This window comes from Eutrigla gurnardus (genome assembly GCF_963514095.1).
Source record: "Eutrigla gurnardus genome assembly, chromosome: 4".
In the NCBI taxonomy this organism is placed as follows: domain Eukaryota; kingdom Metazoa; phylum Chordata; class Actinopteri; order Perciformes; family Triglidae; genus Eutrigla; species Eutrigla gurnardus.
This window is the reverse complement of record NC_139918.1, coordinates 5542913-5560554: the sequence shown is the minus strand read 5'-3', so window position 1 is coordinate 5560554 and position 17642 is coordinate 5542913. Positions and strand designations below refer to the sequence as shown.

Here is a 17642-nt window from a genome sequence, read left to right as displayed (position 1 = left end):
AATTTTTTCATCACAACTGATTTCAAAATACACACTGGTTTGTCTGCAAACTTACAAACACTCTCAGTTCTCCTCAGTGGAGGAACGTCTGGGTCTGAAGGGCACTTGGCCCAGTTTCCCGATAACGTCCACTCTTAGCGCGCTACGAAGACTCCTACGTTATGACTTACCAAAGTTGTTTACCTCTATAGTCGTGGTTCCCGAACGGTCTCTTAGGACCCTTCTTAAGAAACACTCCTTACGACGTACGTACACTGCGCTGTCCAGAAAGAAAGTGCTGAAATTGATTGCTCAGAGTTCGATTTTCCATTTCATGCGTGGTTGCATGACCGCACTATATTATAAAATGTAGGCTATTGCAGTGTTTGCGAATAAAACATTGCTAGAAATCCTTCTAGGCCTAAACATTTATTTAACCATGGTCGAAAATACTACCATAGCCTATACTGATTAAAAAAAGATATAGAAAATATAGAAACAGAGGAGGAGATTGAGCCAATTACATCCTTAATGACATGCGTATTTGTTGCTGTTGTAGTCGAAACTCATGCAATATAGCCGTGTCGGTCAATATATCCATGGGATTGAAGTTGATCCTTATGGAATTATGTATTCAACTAAACGGCTCCGAGGACGGCGACGTCTTTGGTTCAGCATGAGGATGCGTTGTATCGCTGCCATAGTTTTGCCACTGTTCACAACTGTCACCGGCGTCCATTTATGACATGGCTTGACTTGACTAGGCATAATGGGCTAATTAAATGACACTGTAATATGGCTACTTCTGAGGTTGAGGTAAATCTTAGCCTTGTCATGAAATGCATGCGCATTTTATTTTTATTTTCTTCATGAATGACTTAAAACCACTGGTGAAACACAGTGTTAATTTCGTTAACGAAAACTATGACAAAATATGTTCGTCAAAAGCATTTTTTCTATGACTAAGACAAGACGATGACGAGCTAATAATAGATCCTTGATGATAAAAACTATGACGAGATGTCTGCTTCGTTTTCATTAACGAGACGGGACGGGACTAAAATGTTAATGGTGTGTTCTATGGACATTAAAAAAAAAACATGCGTTTTTTTCCTCTTAAACTAGAGAAACGGGGCTAAACAACGGTACCCTGCTTGCCCATGTGAGCGATTTATTTCTGAACAAAACGAATGCGTAAAGTTGTAAAGATGTGACTAGATGTCTCCTCATCTCCGTGGCGCATTCCTCCGTTATGTTTATGTATATCGATCATTATTTTCATCCGCCATCTTGCTAGTGACGTATAGAGTTACGTTTATGCATCGGACGCTCGTATTGGCTCCCGTAGCGGCTTTTACAGCCAATCGCAAAGCCTGATTTACGCTTGGCCGTGAGTTGTTGTGTTTGCCCAAACGGGAGACACTGAGGAGTTCACAGCAGAGCAAATGACGGTTTAAGAGTTATTGTAGTGATAGAGAAAGTTAAATACATAAATGGCACAGAAGAAGTACACTATATACACACATATTTAGGGCAGGGAGTGGAAAGGACCATTCCTGGCAACAAAACCACCCATGGACACTACCCAAAATAATATCCATATTTCATAGACAGGAGCAGCTAGAAGCTTGATGGAATGGAATTGTCCTGTTGTAATAGCTTGCCACATGCAGCCCATAGGAAAAGAATGAGACAACAGATTCAACATCGGCCAAGTTATGGACCGGCAGCTTAAAGCAGACGCATAGGGGCGGCAGTGCTAAAATGTGACTAAAAGTAATGACTAAAAGTTGACTAAAATGTTTTTACTTTTCGTCGACTAAAACTAGACTAAAACTATGAAGGTAAACAATGACTAAAATGTGACTAAAACTAATAAGCATTTTCGTCTAAAGACTAAGACTAAGGGCCCTAGTTTCGTAGACCAGGCGCAGTCAGCTCTCAGCGCATCTGCGCCACGCCGACGGGGTGTGTCCGCCTGGACTTTGCAAGTTTCGTGCACCGCACAGGCTCGCGCAGGCACACCTCCCGTCACTCCCACCCGCGCAAGTGGGAAAGAGGGAGGAGAAGAAGGCGTGAGTGGGAGACGAGGAGGAGACGAGGCGTGGACTGGGATTAATACAGCCGATTAAGATCTTCACCAATCAAATGAGCTCCTCTCCTCTCCTTTAATGCGTTAGGGGAGGTTCAGTGCAAGTTCCGTCACTTGACAACCCGATGACAGAAGCAGCGCCGCCGCTCCCACCACGCGCATCACGCGCTGTGCGTGCGTATCATAATAATAACAATGCTGATATTATAAAAAACAGGAGAGAGAGAGGGAGATGTTTTGGTCCGAGAGGCTGAGTTTCCATTACGCGTGCCATCCGCCTTTGATCTGACGTCAGATGTGACGGGACAATCTATATAGATATAAATTCACGTGTTGATTCAATTAGTTGCATTAAATAGTGTTTGTTGTGATTATTTATTGCATTTAAATGTGCCTGGAACTGTTGAAACCTGCCTGTGAGGTCTCGGTGACATGTGCGCACTGCGCGCCGTCAGCCAAGCTTCCACTCCACCAGCTGTGATTCGCCTTGAATGAATGGACTTTATTTACGCCTTGCGCCTTGCACCGAGAGTAGACCAGGTTGGAGCTGGCGAGCTTTCAGGGCAGTCTCAGCGAGGCTTTTTGCCACGAAACTTCCGCTACGCCAAGCTGAATCAGTGACGCCTCCCCCTGCTGCGCCGCCACACCCATCTTGGCGCAGGTGATCCACCAAACTGCCAAACTGAAACTTGCATTGCGCCGGCTCCGCCGCCCTGCGCCCCCTGCGCCGCGCCACGAAACTAGGGCCCTAAGACTAAATCTAAAATAGCCGCCAAAATAAACACTGGTGAAACACAACACTGGCAATGTGCAGTTCCATGCGCAACAGGGATTTCTGGATTACTGTACAGTGGCGGCGACTAGCGTCAGGAGCTGAAACATCGCTACGGTAGAGCTAAGAAGGCTCTAAGAGTGCTCCAGACCACCCTAACCAACGTATGACGTACAAAAGAGATTCGTAGCAAAGAACTGTTAAAATAATTACCCGATGGTTTTGAACTGGAGGAAGGAGATCGGAGTCAGCTCAAGGTCCAAACAGGGATTTAATCTTGATCAAGAGGAGAATTCACAGAGCAACATGCTGGTCTGTTACAATGTGTAGACTCGTCGTGCTGTGAGACAAACATGATATTTATCCATCTTCTTGTGGGTGTGTTTTCACTCAGTTCACAGGGATGGAAGTCGTAAACTCCGATGTTTATCTAAACCTTGCATGGGTCGCAAACCCTACCTGGGTCATAAACCACACCTATGTCGCAAGGCACACATGGGTTGCAAAACACACACAAATGGCCACAGGTCACAGGACACAGGACACATTTACATTCTCACCAAACCTTCTCATGTGTAAGTCTTCAGTTCAGATATCTCTCATCAAGAAGTACAAAATTTCCATATCAAGAACGTTTCGGGAAACATGCAAAATGTTAAGTAGGATCTCCAAGTAGAGGTTACGAACGACGTAGCGTTAAGAAGGCTTTAAGAAGGCTTCGGGAAACCGGGCCCTGGTCCATTTCCTGAAAGAGTAACCATAAACATACTGTCAAATACAATGTCCAATTACAGAATAATATTTTTTTACATTGTGTGCATTGAGAGCAAGAATACAATGCCAAGGAATGTTTGAGTATCCCTGTATTTAACTAAATGTGTCATGAATCAGTCAATGGCCTAATTTTCAAATAATAAATCACTTAAATTAAGCTTTGTTGCTTCTACATAGTGCATCCACTCTCGTAAAGCAAGACTCACAACTCACTAGACGTGACCCTATGAGTTGGTGTGTACCATTTTGCGTTTCGGGTTGAACATAGTGTTCTCTCTTTACACGTTTAAACATCTTTCTATGTGTTGTCAGGCTGCAAAATAAAAGCATAGACGGTCGCGTGGTAATTTGAACATGTCGACTGACAGAGCTGTGAGAGGGTGAAACGCTGTTAAAAACAATACTTTTTCTGTGAAAGACTGTGGCAGGTCGCCTTGTCTCGTTAATTAATGTTAAACACTCAGAGGTCCTGTGTGTGTTTGTCTGTGTTACACTCAGGCCTCAGCTCCAGATCCTCGGCCCCGCCTCAAGACAGTGGGTGGTGCCTCTGGACACCTGGGGTCCGTTTCACAAAGCAGGTTTAGTGAAAACCTTGAGTTAGTTAACCCTGAGATGAGGGAAACTCTGGTTTTTCGGTTTCACAAAGCCAGTTCAGCATAAATCTGAGTCAGTTACCCGGGTAACATACTCCGTGAACCTAACCTGCTCGCTAGCAGGTTTGCTTCAACAAACCCTGAGTTTCTCCCTACATGTCTCCGCCTTTTTCCGGAATCTGAACCAACTCAGAAAAAATGTGCCGTCCTTTCATCGTCAACCTAATCGATATGGAAATAAAAGTGATTCTTGCAGCTTTGCGTTGGGAGACAATTTTGATTACCTTTCCTTCCAATCACATTAGATATTATCTAAACAATATTCTCCGACATTTTCAACATTTCATATCGCGGACATAATCCGCAACCAGATTCTTTGCGGAGGTAGTGTTTTTGCGAACGGGAGATTTATGAAATGTTTAAGTACATTTCTGTGTTGAAATATCTGCTTATATTTACTGTTTAATATGTGAAATATGATTAAAATCATATGCCTTAGTCAACGTATTTGCAATATTCTTATGCTTAATTTTCAACTGACGCCACTTTCTTTCTGTGCCTGGGGGGATTACACCCAATGAAAATGATCATTTATTTGATGCGCTACTTTGTGAACTACGGGAGTTGAACCCTTGTCGCCTGCACCGGGGGCGGCATTGCTAACCATTACACCACAGTATCGCTGTGCAAGGCCAAAAATAAAGAGTTATTACCTTTAGATCAATCGACTGTTTCATTCAGTTATACACATTAGATCGGGCAGTAATTGTCTGCCACGCCAACTATCGCTACTTTGCTGCAGTTACGTTGCTCCGCTTTCTCAGGATGAGCTCGTTTTCTACATAAACGCTCAGTAATATCTAATGACGCTCTCCCCGTTGCCATGGTGAATCGTAGTATCGGAGCTCCATTGATGATGGCTTTATAGAGTCGGCAGGCACGCGCGTAACTCAGAGTTTACATACTCAGAGTTGACTGAACTAATTCAAAACCGCTGTTCTGAAACTGAAAACTCAGAGTTGCCCATCTCAGAGTTGGTCAACTCAGAGTTCAGGGTTAGGTTCAGAGTTTGTTGAACCTGCTTTGTGAAACGGGCCCCTGGAGCCCCTAATCAGCCAGCAAGAGTATGAAGCTGAGGAGTCACCGCTTCTGTCTCTCTCTCTGCTACCTGTGCTGATTGCTGCTCAGCACCCTGTAATGCTGTTGCTTGCTGACTTTGTGTGTGTGCATAAGTTGAGAAGAGCAGTGGTGGCTTTTCCCTCTGCTCCCCTGTGAATGTTTAACCTCTATTTACCCTAAGCCAGGAAGCCAGGTAGGGGAGAGCTGCCACTTTGTTTAGTGCCCATTTTCTTCTGTTCACCTGATGCTAGGGAGGGTTATACTGTGTACATTTTTTGTGTTTGTGAGACAGTTGGATTTTTTTGAGAGTTAGGGATGGTTTTTGTTTGTTGTTTTGGCTTGAGTTGTCCCTGAGGATACACAAAGCTTTCCTGGATGGTAATAAAAATACAGAACTGGGCCACTTGACTCCTACCATTTTTAATCTGGTTGTTAGTTACTCCCTTTTGCTCCTAGGCAGTGTTGTAGAGTACTCTAATTACTTTTTTCGTGTAATGTAGCGCGTTAGTTTGGTGCGTCAAGCAATCAGTAACTTTGTCATTTTTTAAAAAAAGAAATCCGTTATTTTAGAGGGATAGTTCGGAATTTTGGACATAAGACCTATTTTCCAAGTCAGCCGGTGTGTTCGAGACAATCTGGTCTCACAGACATCCGTGAAATGGCCACGGACCGTCCGTGAAATGGCCACGGACCGTTAACTCAAAATCCGTGACAATATAACGGAAACACCCGAAATTCCGTGAAATGACCACGCAAATCACGCCAACGCAAATCAATGCCACTGACCACCCGTGGTCTACACACGGATTGCCCCTTTCAGTGACAAGTACAGATCTCACTCGATGGACGTGCTTTCTGACTTGGAAACGCAACATTTGAAGCAATATTTAGTTCATTTTCAACACCAATATATCACCCTGACCCTCACAGTTGTTGAAGGCTCAGCTTGTTGTCCTGTCATCATTAAACGTCAGTTTAATTCTGTTCCCTTTGCGAGATAGTGTGACAGAGACGCGGACAGCGACATTCTGTTACAGAGACACGGACGGCGAGGTTCCGGTTCCGTGACATAAAAACGGACAGCGAGATTCTGTGACAGATACACGGACAGCGAGATAACGTGATAGAGACACGGACGGCGAGGTTCCGGTTCCGTGACATAAAAACGGACAGCGAGATTCTGTGACAGATACACGGACAGCGAGATAATGTGATAGAGACACGGACGGCGAGGTTCCGTTTCCGTGACATAAAAACGGACAGCGAGATTCTGTGACAGATACACGGACAGCGAGATAACGTGATAGAGACACGGACGGCGAGGTTCCGGTTCCGTGATATAAACACGGACCGCAGTTTGATCGCGTTTTACAGCTCGGTAGGATCGCCCGAACTCAATTCTGTGAAATAAGCACAGAATAGCCTATTCTGTCATATGAACACGGATCTGGACGTCCTCCTCCAACACTGACCAAGCGTCGGTTTTTGTCGTGCTTTGTGTGAGACTGTGTTGCATTCCAATGTAATCCCATCCGCGGGGATATTTGAAGCTCAGAGCTAGTGTCCGAGCCGTTCATTCATTCAGTAGGCGAATTCGACTTGATGTAGCCGCCTGCAGCGCGCTACCTAACGTGATGTATTGTGGGTTGAAAGCGATGCATGATGGCTAGAATTGTGTCCGACTTAGCAGCCGACTGCAAAGACGTCACAGGGTCGCGACCATATCACGTGACCCAAAACATTGCGGGAACAAGTTTTTAAGAGCCGCTTCTTGCAGCGCTTGGCAGCGCGGTCCACGGTGGCTGCAACTGGCTTGTCCACACCTCCGCTACAGCGGAATGGTTCTCATTGGTTAAAAGTTCAATGACGTGTGTTCAGGTCCGCACTCGGCGGCCACCTTGTGGTGAAATGATACATTTTATTTTGGTCGCATTGATCTCATGGCTTGGTCTAAAGTTCCGTGCATTGTGTTGTGAGTAGGCCTATTATATGTGAGGTCTGGTTAATACAAACATAGAATGATAATACAAATATACTGGGAAAAAATAATGCCTTCCACATGTTGCCTTGCGTGTGTGTGTGTGTGTGTATGTATGTATTTATGTATATATGTATGTGTGTGTGTGTGTGTGTGTGTGTGTGTAATATATATATATATATATATATATATATATATATAAACATATCCTCTTTGGTTTGCTGCTGTGTTCTATCGCTTGAGCACTATAGTCACGTTGACTTTGTTGTCCGACTTGACGGCGTTGGCTACGGTCTCTTTTAGAGCCCGCCCCCTCAGACACCTGCAGCTCTCGTCGGCGTGGTAAGTCAAGTCAAGTCAAGCCAAGACCATCCCGAACAAGCCTAGTATTAACCCGACCACGGCGCACACAGACGCACTGAGCATCCGTCCCATTGGCTAACGGAGGACCTGAATCCCGGAAGTATTCACCTTGCTGTCAGTTTTTACGTTAACGGTGATTTTACAGTGATATCTGCGACGTTTCTCAACACAAAAACACCAGTGTACCCTTGTTAATTACACAAAATTGACGGGTTAATGTTATGGGCATCATTGTTTGTGTTTTTCCCTTCGATTCTGAGAAATAAAGAGATTTTCCACCGTTTTGGATAGCTGAAAATACTACACTACCCACAATCCTCAGCGGACGCTAGTCCGCTTTGCTTGACAAAACTGTTTGAAGACAATTTATTTCAAAATGAAACAAATGTGAACCGATTAAAAGTGATTAATAATCAAACTAGTGTCTGAAAATATCAACATTTAGATTAAGCTCGCTGTAAGCGATGGATCACCAGTTCTCAAGCTCGGTGATTGGATGTTTAACTCGCAGTGCAACTTGGGAATCGTAGTAGACTTGTTGATGTCGGAACTCTCTGGAGGATACTTAGCTGACACGCGCCAGACCCAGGTAAGTTTTAATAATCTCTCTTGATCGTTATAATGTAGATAAAAATGTAATACCGGTATCTCCAAAGAGCAGTTTGTGTAAGAGACAAAGAGAGAAACATCAAGAGAACTTCCTCTGTATCATTTTTTTTCTTTTGCAAGTGTGTTCATTTGAAAGCTTCTTGCTTGGCTAGCTAGCTTATTACAGGGGCCTACGATTTTATACCCAAACCCAAAGAATTATTAGTATTGTGTAGTATAGTGTTTTCTGAAAGTTGTGTTTCAGTCTCTTATAGTCCTTCTATAGAAATGTATTAGACATTTAGATAATATAAATGACATTGTCATTTAGCAGATATTATTTAGTGCTGTTGGTCATTTGTTAGTAGGCCTATTACCATAAGCTCTCTTTAACAGGAAATACCTTATTTCAAAGATATGATGTTCAACTGTGACAGTAATTTTCAACACAAATCAACTTACTTTTTCACTGAATGTTTTCCAGATAGATAGACAGATAGATTTCCAAGATAAATTGACTTAGTTCTGGTGTTAATTGTTAAATTATATAATTACATATATATATATATATATATATATATATATATATATATATATATATATATATATATATATATATATATATATATATATGTTTGTGTTTGTGTTTGAATGTATATATGTTAAAGAAATCAGACTTTAACCTGTGGAAGGTTACACACTATGTCAAGTATTGACAGCATATTATATATTCTATGACCCAATTGCAATAAGACTATTATGCATGAACAAAAGCACATACTATATTTGTGTCTTTGATACTGTCATCAACTGACAGCAAACATTTCTAAGATACGATAAGACAAGATAAGAGGAACCTTAAACAACTTAAATAAACCCTCTGTTTCACTTTAATTTGCAGAATGACGAAGCCAAAAAAAACTGTGCCCCTCATGCCAGGCCCCAAATTCCCTTGGGAGAAAGACATGCTCCGAGTGTGTCTGCCCTCTTCCAGTGGATGACAAATTAAAAAATAAACAAACAAAGCTGAAGGACTGTCAATGGGCTTCTTCTGTCAGGACTCACAGAAACTCCAGCAGGACCATAAAGTCGGCCCAGCTATCCGTGAGTTTTAATCACTGTAATTTAACAAGGGGTTTGGCCCATCAGACAATTACATAATGATAAATTATCGAAATATTGTGACAGATTGTACAAAGCTTAACTGCTAAGAGCTGAGCAACAAGTAATTTAACATTATTTTAAAGTAAGTTGAAGCTCTTGAGTTGGTGCTGATTAGCCTCGCTTATGCATGCCTAAACTCCTGTTATGCTTATTTGTCAAGCCACGGTGTAAATGCATATATTTTTCTTCACTGTATATCTTGCAGGTTTTTAAACTAAATACCCTTGGATGCTACCCATTCTTTTTCTTGGGCATCAGGGCCGCAACGGGGCGATTTACGGGGACATGGTCCATCACATTTCTCTCACTGATGGGGTTGTCCAGGAGATGCAGAAAATGAGGAAACTCTATGAGCACCTCCTCAAAAGTAAGATCATGCTTGTACAAGATAAATACATTATACTTTATTATCCCATAGTAGGGGTGTAACGATTCATCTACTCCATCAATGTATCGATTTATATTCCTACGATCCAACTACATCAATAGGTGCTCTGCAAGTTGTCCTTAACTGGGGACATATATCAATATAAAATCAACCTGTAACGTAAATAATCTATTGTATTGATAGTAACAAATTGCACATTGTTTTCAAGCACAACAGACTTTATATGGATGTATTTTAGCACTTTCAATAGTAAATAAAGATTAACTCTCTGTCAGTGCCTCTCTCAAAAGCGCTGCTCATATGACATCATCAGCATGATCCCCTAGCAATAACAAGCCTGCAGTGACAACAAGCCTTCGCCTGCTGTTGCAAAGAACACTGACAACAGAATGAAGGAGGGCTGATGGCGAGGAGATCTTCAACCGACATTTGAGGTCATATTGTCTCCTCACAATATGATATGTATATATATCATATTGTGAGGAGACTGGATGTTCCCACCTCGTTGGTCTGCTCTCTCCGCCAGTGGTCCACATGGCTACTTAATATTCATAATAATCACATGAATATTAAGGACCCATGTGGACCCAGCTGAGTGTACAAGAATCTGCTTAGTAAGATAAACAGTTAGACTACATACAGCAGGATCCGATAAGAGCAGATTGAAATATCGGTTTTCTACATGTTTAACGTATGCCCGTTGAATAGGTGTATTGATAAGTAATGGCTTGATACTCACAAAGGTTTTTTTGTACTTATAGGCTATAACGTTTCATGTTCACTTCACCGCAGGGGTGAAGTATAAAAACCACCTGTAAATAAGTTGTTAAATGTTGAGCTACCTTGAATGTTAACTGAATTTAAAGTTACTGAAGTTATTTTAAAATAAAAAGTGAATTATTTTTGCCATTAAATGTTGTTTACTTGTTTGTATACATAATTATTTAACCCCTGATTCCTTTACAAGAAAAACTAATAGGAATCCTCACCTGAATGTCCAGTATCCAGGTATTATTATTTTCCCCCCTGAATATTTGGCCAAAAAAGTTACTTTATCGATTTCAAGTTATTGCATCGTATTGTATCGTTCTAGAAGAGCGATACAATACTGATTACACCCCTATCCCATAGTGTAGCTGTTCATGGGCTCTGTGTCACTACATTAAACAAATGTTAATATACATGTTACATCTAGCCCATTGTAGCATTCAAACCTAATCCATCCTGAGCCTTTTTGAGAGCCTTTTAATAATTTATTTGCAATATTTGCAGAGTTGTTTGTTCCACAAGCAACTGGGACACCTACGGCTGGTCCTGCGCCCCAGGAAAATAACAGTCCACCAGCCCCCCCTGTGGACAATCAATCTGGAGCAGGACCAGAACCAGAACCAGCACCAGCACCAGAGCCAACACCAGAAGGAGAATTTGTTCTTCACCTTCTACCTGTTGTTTCACCATCTTCCCCATCTCAGCCTCCTCCTCCATCCTTCTCATCTTCTCAGCCGCAGCCTCTTCCTCCTTCCTTCTCCTCTTCTCAGCTGCAGCCTCTTCCTCCTTCCTTCTCCTCTTCTCAGCTGCAGCCTCTTCCTCCTTCCTTCTCATCTTCTCAGCCGCAGCCTCTTCCTCCTTCCTTCTCCTCTTCTCAGCTGCAGCCTCTTCCTCCTTCCTTCTCCTCTTCTCACCCTCAGCCTCTTCCTCCTTCCTTCTCCTCTTCTCACCCTCAGCCTCTTCCTCCTTCCTTCTCCTCTTCTCACCCTCAGCCTCTTCCTCCTTCCTTCTCCTCTTCTCACCCTCAGCCTCTTCCTCCTTCCTTCTCCTCTTCTCAGCCACAGCCTCTTCCTCCTTCCTTCTCCTCGCCTCAGCCTCTTCCTCCTTCCTTCTCCTCTTCTCAGCCGCAGCCTCTTCCTCCTTCCTTCTCCTCTTCTCAGCTGCAGCCTCTTCCTCCTTCCTTCTCCTCGCCTCAGCCTCTTCCTCCTTCCTTCTCCTCGCCTCAGCCTCTTCCTCCTTCCTTCTCCTCGCCTCAGCCTCCTCCTTCAGCTTCTTTGTCCTCTTCTCAACTTCCTCCTCCATCTCCAGTCTCCTCTCTGTGTACTGCATTTTCTTCCCCAAAAAATAATGACCCAAAATGAAAGGTAAGATTTACTCTTTATCTCATGAATGTACTTAAAATTAGTTTTCCTTTATATTTCAAATCAAGTTAGTAGGGTTGCTACATTACTCTTGATTTTAATAATCTTTTTGTCTTTTTAAGAATGCAGAAAACACAGGACCCAGAAGGTGTTCCTGTTTGAAAGTATTGTGGACAAAAGGGTTTTAAATGTAAGTATGTTTACCTTCTTTCTCTTGGTGTTATTGTAAAATACAATGTCAAACCATATGTCATACCAGTAATGGTGTAGTGTTGAGGATGGATTGAGAACTCTCCCAAGCTGCTCTGTACTCTGAGTGTGAACACTCTGTGGCTGGGTGGCTGTTGTATGTAACTTTTGGGCTCTGTCAGACATCTCACTTCACTGATATCACTGATGGTCTGTAGATTGTACCAATGTTTTTGTAAGATTTTCTCACCGCTACAGAGCCTTCCTGTCCTGGGCTGTGCACAGACCGTGCTATTTTGTGATGTTTCCTGACAGGATGCTTGATATTGCTCGTCTGAATAAGTTATCAATAGTTTCGCTCTGAAATTTAGCCTTCAAAAATATATTTCAGGGGATGTACAGACTTTTCTGTGCTTTCATGTGTTTTAACCAAAGTGGTGATGTAATGATGACCCACCCGGTTCTCGTTTATGTTGATTCCGAATAACCTACAACTGTTGACCTGCTCCACCTCAGCTCCACTTATGTAGACAGAACAGTGTGTCTTTTCCTTTTTCTTTTTTCAATCGGCTCTTTGGTTTTGCTCTTTGCAAAACAGAAAAGTTGTAGTTTGATTTAAGGTGCGCCGTATGATTCACAACGTCAACTTATGTACAAGTAACATGAAAGAAATAAGAAAACACTCCACCTTAAAAATTTGAGGCGCTGTAAAAGTGTTTGTTGACAGACAGGCTGTCACCCCACTTGCAGTAAGGTGTGTGTGCGTTTGTGTGTAAATGGGAGAGAGAGAGAGAGAGAGAGAGAGAGAGAGAGAGAGAGAGAGCACGCAGCAAAGGGCCGCAGGTCAGAATCCAACCTGGCCGCTGCAGCACTCATTCTAACAAGCACGTGCTAAGATGTGCGTGCACAGATCATTTTCTGCGCTGTGTTCTACTACACCACTGGATAAAAGTGTCTGCTCTACTTCGGCGTGTTGTTGTGGCGTCTGTACTACCACACGTCACATCCTGCTGAGAGCTACATCCAATCAGCAACTGGGCTTCTCTCAGGGGAGAAAAACGTCCCTGCTCTCTCACAGGGCCAACAAACGGCCGCTGAAACGATCGCTCAAGCGACTCACATGCAAATTAGGGCCGTTTTGGCGAGATAGACCCACCTCATTCCGGGTATTCGAGCCTAATGGAAACACACCTATAAAGTCATTGCTGTTTAATGCACCCAATAATGGTGGTGTCATCCTCATTTTTGACTATAGTTCTTCTCAATGTCTCTGATTGAAGTCAAGAGTGTAGTTTTTATGTATTACATATGTATTATCCATTACATGTGTAAAAGCACTGAAAAGGTTAGTCAAGTGTTAAGTTGTTCGTTAATGTAAATGTATCTTTTAATGTAAATGTATCTTTGTAATTCAAAAAGTAACATTCGTAAACATCCAACATTATGTCCATCAAGGCTATTTGATTTTTACATTAAAGTCACTTTTTTCATCGAATTCTGTTCCCACTCTCTAAGTACAAGAATTTTCCAGTGACTATGCTTCAGCCATTCTTCCAGAACCCACATAAGACTCTCCACTTCAGTGTTTGCTACTTTTTCAACAATGTCTCCTACCCATTTTCTTATAATATATTTTTAATAACATTATTTCCATTTATAATAACAATTCACAGATAAACTTAAATATAATTTTTGTACTAACTTAATACTTTAAATGCATCCAAGCTCACCAATGCAGAAACTCTGTGTATGTCTATACATTTTATAGCTGTGTTTTGTAAGTGCCTCTATTTAGTACAATTTTTACATTTTTGCTTTATCGACACATTTTCATTCAAGACCGGTTTTTACATCGCACATATATTTAAGATTTGTCTCCATAAGAAATGCGTGTTTCTCTCATATCTACTAGTCACTTTTTCTGGTGTCATCTCTTTCAGGGAACAAAGTCAAAGTAAGGTAAGTTTTTCCTTAATGAAAATTAACCATTAACCATTGGTCACCCTCCCATTTTAAAGTTACATTTTGGGCTGAGTATGTGCTCACAAACACTTTTAATTGCTTTTGAGAAGTACTGAGAGTAGCATGACATATTAATATATAATAAATCTTTAATAAGGACATTATAGACAATTGAATATGTCAGAAGCAAGGTCATCCTATAACCTTTATTTTTTGTATATGTGTTTTTTGTGTTTTTTGTGTCCTGGCAGCGGCAAGGCCTGGGACGATACATGGGAGCCAGCCAAACAATATAGCGGTCATTAAGAAGTGGAACTTCGAACTTCGAATGGAACCTCCTGAAAATTAAACAAACAAATACACACACACACTTTCACAGACTTTTCAAATAATACAATGGAGAAATTATGTAATAAAATGTTGTTTCTGGCCCTGTGATAGACTGGCGACCTGTCCAGGGTGTACCCTGCCTTCGCCCAATGACAGCTGGGATCGGCTCCAGCCCCCCGCGACCCTGAATACAGGATAAGCGGTAGAAAATGGATGGATGGATGGAAAATGTTGTTTCTGCTGTGTTTGATGTCTATTATTGAATTATTTTCAATTATTTGTCAATACAGTCTTTCCTTTAAAATGCAATTTAGGCTCTGACTGTTTAACCATACATAACAACATGACTTGAAGGGTAAATATTATGAAACACTTGAGCACATACATTTGAGTGCCTGGAGTGCCTACAAACTCACAAACTGTGAAAGAAGACGATCCATTAATCTTTTGTGGGTTGCCTCAATCTGAAATCATGAGACTCAACTTGCTATCCAGATATTGGTCTATTTCATATGTCATATGGGACTTATTTAAATAATACTGCTTCCAATCTGAGTACCCGGACAACGTTGCAATCAGAGCAGACCTGATTAACTACATGTCTGGGACGGGATCAAGAGGAGTGTCTCTGACAGAAGGTAAAGACAAAGCAATCCAAAGCAATGGACAGTATGGGAATGATATTGTGTTTTCTAGCATTAAAGCCTGGAAAAATGTTATAGTAGTAACCATATATAAAAGTATTAACCTGAAAAATTGCAAACTTATTCACCTTTAATGTAATGTACTATTTGAATTGTGGGGGGTTGGGCAATATATGACATACCTGGATAGCTATACACAATAACACCGCTCCAGTTGGTCCTTATTTTATAATCAGTAAATGCACAATCATAACATAGGGAATTGTTCAAAGAATTGCCTCTGATACATACAGTAGTCACATGTAACACAATGTAATACTAATTTTGGCATATTATTAGACTGAGATATAGTCCAACTGATTTCATTGTTTAAGGTTGTATTGGTCAGTTCACATCCTTGCCCAGAAATAACAGTGGCATAAAGTGTGTCCATCGTCATAGCTCTGTCACAACTAAAATATGGAATATTTTAGGCTTTTGCAACGTGCCATGAACCCTTACTAGTCAAAAACAGACTAACCCTAACCCTAACCCTAGCCCATATGGTGGATGAAAGGTAATTACTAAGGATGTCATTATGTACCTACACACAGAATACAATCAAAAAATGGATTTATTACTGTAGTTAACATACATATTTATCATAATCAAGAAAATGGTGGACTATTTTAGGCTATTGCAGTGTGCCATGAACCCTTACTAGTCAAAAACAGACTAACACTAACCCTAGCCCATATGGTGGATGAAATGTAATTACTAAGGATGTCATTGTTATGTACCTACACACAGAATACAATACTATCAAAATGGATTTATTACTGTAGTTAACATATGTATTTATCATATTCAAGGAAATGGTGGACTATTTTAGGCTATTGCAGTGTGCCATGAACCTGTACTAGTCAAAAACAGACAGCTGATGTGGTGGATGAAATGTAATTTATGAGGATGTCATTGTGATATGAACCTACATACAGCATATTATGTCATCAAAATTGTTTTTATTGTTGTAGCTCACACATTTATAACATCTGAAGACGAGGAGTTTTTTTTAAATATTTTTACATTATTTTACAGAATATCACAAAAACATTATTACAAATATTTCAGCTATACACAACTGTGCATGTCTGATTTATAAAACATCACTGAAAAAAACGTATGGTTTACCTGCTACCTCATGGTGCTAATCAACATTGTGTGCTAAAAGTATAAATAGTACATATGTAAATAAAAACATACATATACACATAATAGGCTACACAATACTAAATATAGTAATAATAATATTAATAGTGAACTTTATTGGCCATTTAAATTGACAATAAAACATAATAAACCACCCATAGAAGGACTTACTAGGCATACAGAGTTAAAAGCTGCTATATTAGCGAGAGTGGAGTCAAAAAAGGCTGGTCAATTGTATATTGGCAGAGAGGGATCTGGCTTCGGCACTAGGAAACGAAAAAGTTGGTCTGAATTGCAGCTTGTTCTCTCATGTCAGTCTGATGTATACCAACCGTGAGAGATCTTGAGTTAGGTCATTTACATTGGTTTTTAAAGTTGAAAGTACTTTAGGTACTTTGGAAGGGGCTTCATAGTTCATCATCAGTAATGTCAGAGTCGCAGAATAATCATCCGAAACATCTGGCAAGAAGTTGATGGTCTCTGCTCCAGTCAAAACTTGCAGGTAGTAGTGTCTCACATGAGCCATCATTTCTCGGATGTTGTGCTGCTTTTTTCTGATAATGCTCTGCAGACCTTTCAAACCAGCTCCAGTTAGGCCCCACAGGGAATCTTGAAAGTATAACGGAAAAAAATAAACCCAGTATTAGTAACTTCATCATCAGCCGTGTGTACATTCATGTGATGTAAAATTTAAAAACATACCTTGCATTGTCGCCCTAGAAACAAGGCAGGACAGCTCTTTCAGGGAATCACCACGAGTTGAAAGAGACTTCCAATGCTGGTTCATCTCTGTGACCAGAATCTTTTTCTCCTCCTGAAGTCTCCTTACCGCCATGACAATGTCGAATGCTCTTCTCTTTGTCCTGAGGTCGACAGAATCTGGAAAGCATTTGTAACAATACATTAATTCATACATATGAAAGATCAACATTCATCTATGTAGTTTTATGGAGTTGCAGATCGATTTGAGGCATTAAAGGTGTGCCACATTTGATGGAAGTATTCAACAGACTAGTGTACCTACCTCTGTGTGGAAGTTGCCATGGCCAAGCTGTCTCTCCTGACAGAATGGTTTCCAAGCACAGAGTTTCTGTGTTCGGAACCATTCCATTGTATTTTTCCCACAACAGAAGTCAGGGTCCCTTTCTCCTCCCTGATCTTGCGGCGGATCCTGGCATGACCTTTGTTGCTGTCTGTGTCTTTGTAGAGACGCTGGGAACGTCTCTTGACACTTGCCACCAGCACCTCAATCCTGGCCGCCAAGGCAGCAGCATCAGTGGTGTTGTTGGTTGTTGCTGTATGGAGGAAATGTGTGTTACACTTTGAGTAATGTATAGTAACAGTGCAATTTAATCACATTTTTATACAATTCCCAAATACCATTATGATA

General features: G+C 41.3%; 1 long non-coding RNA gene across 1 annotated transcript; it reads right to left on the bottom strand.

Moving 5' to 3' along the window:
* Window positions 1-16557: 16557 nt before the first annotated feature.
* Window positions 16558-17399, bottom strand: LOC311012733. The gene is made up of 3 exons (XR_014597068.1): window positions 17277-17399; window positions 16955-17131; window positions 16558-16861 (listed from the first exon to the last, which is right to left on the bottom strand). It is a non-coding gene; the product is annotated as an uncharacterized lncRNA (long non-coding RNA).
* Between the last annotated feature and the right edge of the window lie 243 nt (window positions 17400-17642).